The sequence below is a fragment of the Alligator sinensis genome, unplaced genomic scaffold (assembly GCF_000455745.1).
Source record: "Alligator sinensis unplaced genomic scaffold, ASM45574v1 scaffold289_1, whole genome shotgun sequence".
Classification (NCBI taxonomy): Eukaryota; Metazoa; Chordata; order Crocodylia; family Alligatoridae; genus Alligator; species Alligator sinensis.
In genome coordinates, this window is record NW_005841881.1 from 4,174,306 (window position 1) to 4,180,477 (window position 6,172).

A 6,172-nucleotide genomic window follows, 5' to 3' on the forward strand; every position below is an offset into this window, starting at 1 on the left:
TGGGTTGAATTCAGCACCGGATGTTTCACTGGAAAATACAACACATTTTATATAATAGTATGGACTACACAGGTGACATTTTCTTCTGGTGATAAAAAGAGTAGATGAGCATGAGAAGAGGCACTGACCACTTTGGAAAGAGGAGAGCTGCTGTAGTAAAGCTAAATAGCACAGTTCTCCACAACAGAAATAATAAGCTGTTTAGGAGAGATGCTAATGCAGCAAGGTATACAGGCAGACCACGGAAAGGTTGAGGTCATCACCCATGTGCTGACACCAACAAGCAAAGGATGGACACAAAAACTCTTTGGGAATTTGTTTTAGGTTAATCTGGCCACCTGAATGAGCAATTTAGAGGTGCTACTGTGCAAAGGTATCCAAAGGATATGGGATGAAAAATATCAGTGAAGAGTTTGATAGACTGAGCAAACTGACTAATGAGATTCCAGTTCTGAGACATTATGACAGTTAAAGCTAAGTTGTCCTTTGGTGGCTCCAAAGTGGGCAAAGTCACAGTCTTCTTACAGAAATGTGGTCAAAACTAAATATCAGTACCTTTTGTGTCAAAAGCTGAGAATCCATGTTCTCAGCTGGTTCATAGGTATAAAAGATATCATGTCTTTATAGGAAGGTAGTGTTAACTGGAACTGACCACAAACCGTATATAACCATTCCCAAAAAAGCCTGACAAAGATCACTCTACCCAGGAATAGAGATATTTTTTGTTTACAAAAGGATGATTTTCAACTTGGATACAAACCTGAGAGAGACTTTGTGATTACAGATGCATCATCTAGAACATAAGACACACTTTATATTCACAAAAATACCATTATACATGTAAACCTGACTTAAAAAAATAAAAGCCCATCTAGTTTCAAACCAAACGTGGACAGTGATTGCCAGAGTAGTGGTTTAGGAGAAGGTCCTGCAGAAAGTGATTAAGGCTTCCAGCACAGGGTGGCATGTTCCAAAGTGTTTATTACTCATTAAAGAGAGAGTACTCAGAACTAGATGTCATTGAAAGACCTGGGGAGGGTAATCCCTAAGGATTTCCAGAAAAAAATATATCAAAAAAGAACAAGAGTCATTTTTAGTATTGACAAGTCTATGAGAAGTTTTTCCAATGTTTCATACTGGTCTCAAGGGGAAAGAGACATTGAGGAAGCCATAAATATTTGCCCCATAAGACAAAAATATAGGGCCAAGTCAAGCAAAAGAAACCATCTTGACAGCACAGGAAAAATTATACCCCTGGAAAAAAGTACGTATAGATTTTTGTTGAGTCGAGAAAAAAAAATTATTCTAGACCATTATGCTCGCTTTGAGTTAGCTTTACTAAGTGATAATATTGCTAAACAAAGTTGTGCACATCAAAACTTTTTCCTCTACACTAGAAGTATTTGACACCATAATGTCTTACAATGGGTCTCAGTCTGGTGAGCAGAATCAGGCTTCAGTGAAAGTTGGTTTAGGTCCTTTTTTAGATATGTGGGGAGTCGGAAGAAAAGCAAGAGTATCATTGGACCCCTGCTATACCAAATGGGACAACTGACAACCAACACCCAGGAAAAAGCTAACCTGCTTAATGGGTAATTGCGTGAGTTTCTCATCAACCCCAAGGGACCACCCTGCCTAGCAAGATGTGGGACGGCCAGGGTGAGGGTGAATTTATACCCAGCATCGGTGAAGACCTTGTAAAGGAACACCTTGAGAGGCTGGACACCTTCAAGTCAGCGGGATCTGACAAACTGCACCTCAGAGTACTTAAGGAGCTGGCAGGAGTCATAGCCCAGCCACTAGCAAAGATTTTCAAAAACTCCTGGTGCTCAGGTGAAGTACCTGAAGATTGGAAGAAGGTCAATGTGGTCCCCATCTTCAAGAAAGGGAGGAAAGTGGATCCAGGGAACTACAGGCCAATCAGCTTGACCTCAATCCCTGGAAAGATTCTAGAAAAAATCATCAAAGAGTCTAATCTTGACAAGCTGGCTGATGGCAAAATCCTGAGGGATAGCCAGCATGGGCTTGTTGTGGGTAGGTCTTGCCTGACCAATCTCATCTTCTTCTATGATGATGTGACATATCACCTGGACAAGGGAGAAGAGATTGACATCATATATCTGGACTTTAAAAAAGCCTTTGATCTTGTGTCCCATGATCTCCTCTTGGAAAAATTGGCCAACTGTGGCCTTGGTTACATCACAGTCCGATGGCTGGGGAATTGGCTCCGGGGCTGGACTCAGAGAGTTGTGGTTGATGGAAGTGAATCATCATGGCCCTCTGTGACCAGTAGTGTCCCCCAAATCTCCATCCTTGGATTTGTTCTCTCTAATGTCTTTATCAACAATGTGGCTACTGGTGTCAGAAGTGGACTGGCCAAGTTTTCCGATGACACCAAACTTTGTGGTAGAGCATCCACACCTGAGGATAGGCTGGTGATCCAGGCTGACTTGGATAGTTTGAAAAAGTGGGCAGATACAAACCTGATGACATTCAATACCAATAAATGTAAGGTACTCCACCTTGGGGGAAAAAAAGCCCGCAGCCTGCTTACAGGCTTGGCAGAGCTACGCTCACTAGCACCAAGGCCGAAAGAGACTTGGGGGTCATGACTGACTACAAGATGAACATCCACCAATGCAATGTCACAGCTGGAAAAGCAAACCAAACTCTGGCTTGCATCCATAGATGCTTCTCAAGTAAATCTCAGGATGTCATCCTCCCACTGTACACAGCCTTGGTGAGACCGCAGCTGGAGCTGCATCCAATTTTGGGCTCCACAATTCAGGAAGGATGTGAAGAAGCTTGAGAGACTCCAGAGGAGAGCCATGTGCATGATCAGAGGACAGGAGAATAGGCCTTATGAAGAGAGGATGAGAGCCATGAGACTCTTCAGCCTAGAAAAGTGCTGGCTCAGAGGTGACCTGGTGTCAACCTATAAGTACTTCAGGGGTGTGCATCAGAATATGGAGGAACGTCTGTTCACCAAAGCACCCCAAGGGATGACAAGGACCAACAGTCACAAACTCCTCCGTGACCGTTTTAGGCTGGACATCAAGAAAAACTTTTTTACTGTCTAAGCACCCAAGGCCTGGAATAGGCTCCCTCCAGAGGTGGTGCAAGCACGTACTCCAAACTCCTTTAAGAAGCGTTTGGATGCTTATCTTGCTGGGATCCTTTGCCCTTGGGGCAGGGGTCTAGACTCAATGATCTCCTGAGGTCCCTTCCAGCCCTAATGTCTAATAAATCTATGAAATCTATTAACCTTGTTTTTGGAAAGTAGGTTTAGATTAGACATCCGTAGGAACTACTTCACAGTCAGGGCGGCTAGGATCTGGAACCAACTTCCAAGGGAAGTGGTGCTGGCTCCTACCCTGGGGGTCTTTAAGAAGCGGCTCAATGCCTACCTGGCTGGGGTCATTTGAGCCCAGTTTCCCTCCTGCCCAGGCAGGGGGTTGGACTTGAAGATCTACAAGGTCCCTTCCGACCCTACTTCTATGATTCTATGATTCTATGAACCTCTACTCCTCATTGGGTGCATCTACATGTGCCTCTTTTAAGCAGGCTTAGCCTAAAATCACCATTTGTAAGGCACATTAAGCATGCGTGTCTACATGTGCACATCCTTAATCCACCTTAAAAATGGCAATTTAAGGCTATATGGTGATTTTAGGCTATATTTAGGCACGAATACCTAAATTGCATTAACACACATATAGATGCATTAATGTGCATTAACACAGTGTGCATCAATAAATAGACACCACATTAATGTGCATTTGTGCACCTGTACTTGCACTAATGCAATTTAGCCATTTGCACCTAAATTTAATGTGCTTTAATGCACATTAGCACATCACGTGTAGACATGTGCCTAAATTTCTTTAATGCACCTTAAGTAAAGGCTCATTAAGTTTAGGCACCTATAAACACATGTGTAAACACGCCTATTATTCCCCATCTAATGGATTAGCATAAAACACTATCAAAATAATATGGTGCCGAGTAAAAAAGGTTGTGGAGCCAGACACTGACCTTTATATAGCACTGTTAAATAGAGGCACTACTCAAGAATAGGTTTTTACCTGACGACATTTTATATAACAGAAAACTGAGAACAGAAATGCCTCCAGTGTTGGAAACTGACACCAGAGGAACTTGGAATTGCAAAGGTACAGGGAGATGGGCTTGGGAACCCAGAAGCTGCCAGCATTTCAAGAAAATTATATGGTGCCTTTCTATTGGAATCCATGGTCACAAGCTGCTGTGGTTTTTCAAGAGCTTGGTTTGCAGCTTTTTATCACCCTAGAAAGAGACAGGCTGAGGAGAAACAGGCAAGTTTCTCTAACTTCCTAAAGGGAGGGAAATAAGGGGTAGGGTCTGCCTTTTGCCCAAGGATGTTTCAGATAGTCATTACATCGGGGAAGACAGATGAGCCCTGATAATGTTCTGACATCACAACAAAGACTTGCAAATTCAAGCAACAGTGCAAGGTACCTCAGAGACTAATTGAACACTGTTGGTAAGTTTTATTAGTAGCTTGATTATAGATATTTGAAGTTCTATGTTGATTGATAACTAAACATTGATTGTTCGTTGTTGTTATGCTTGGCTGGGAAAGGATGGCATAAGAAAATATATACTTTTTAGAGGCTTGTGTTATTTAATGCAGAGGTTCATGTTATGGGATGCAGCGGCAGCTGGAACTGAGGCTGGGAACAGATGTTGCCTTTGTGCCACCAAATTTTTTTTATGGCAGCACAAAGGTCAAGCAAACAGGTGTTTGTGCCCCTTGTCATGCCACAAATGTCCTAAATTGTGTTTGCAACAATAGGTGGTATAAGTTTGTGAAACTTCTTTGTGTTGGACATTTATTTGCTTTATGGTGAGAGTGCACAGGGAAACCAGAGCTTCCTGCATTCTCTAGCCAACCAAGGCAGTTGATCCCAGAGCTTCAGGGCTTGATTATGAATGCCCCAGATTTCTCTTGTTTGGTTGTGTGTGCCCTAAGGGTTGTTGTCCCATGGGAGTGACAGAAACCTGACCCTGGGACAATGAGCAATGTCTGTTGTGCCCGATTTAGCAGATCAGCTGTGCCAGTCATTGGCGACATCTGTTTATAACTTGAGACACTGAAGCTAGGGATAGAAATTACGCATAAACTGGTATAAGTGATCGGAAACCTATACAAATCTATAACACAACAAAAGTTCAGTGCACATAAACCGCTTTCACAATGGTCAAAACCAGTTTAAGATAAACCTGGATGGATGTAGTATCAGACCTAACTGATTTAGGTTAAATTGGTTTATTGAACTTCTGTACCAGATCCCTTCCAGATTCAAGTCAGCATCCCAGGATGCTTTGCACCTCTCACACAAATCCCCTTTGCAGGGTGGGCAGGCTAGCCATGGCCCAAGTTGTCTGATCCAGCATAGCACAGAGGCAAGCTCCAGCACCCCTTGGCTTCTGGCCTGGGCCACTACAGACATGTGTATCAAAAGTGAATGTCTGTTCACTTCCTTATTGGTTCAATCTATGCAGCTTAGACTAACCTGCGAAGACTGAATTGATTCAGATCTGGGCTTTTTGACTATCTGTACTTAGCTTGAATAAAGAAGCAGATCTCTATCAAGCACTTTGTCTCAGAGTGAGGTTAAAATACCATGCTGAGGAGCAATGAGAATGAGTCCCATCTAGACACCTAAAACATTAGGCATCCAAAATTAGAGGCCACTTTTGAAAATGCAGGCTTAAACCTGTCTCAGTTTTCCTAGATGATAAGTAGGAATAATATTTACCTTCTACTTGGTTAATTCATTCCATGTTGTAAAGCACGTTGAGATCCTTCAATAGAAAGGACTAAAGAGCTGCAAAATTTGCATTATTCATTGTAAAGGAAAATTTCTCAAGCAATAAGTAATACAGTCTCAGTGTCCTAGTTCCTGAGGTAACAAATATGGCAAGCTAAGTATCCTCATGATCGAGCTCCAATGAGCAGGGTGGGAAATAGAACTGCTCATAAAGACCTGTCAGGTGTACCAGCTTGCAGCCATTAAATACTTTATTATGTAAATGGTAACATTTTAGTGCTGATTTTTTTTAATCTTATTTTATTTTATTTAGAAAACCAGCATGAGTAATTTAAAATGGGAGCAATATTCAGTGACAG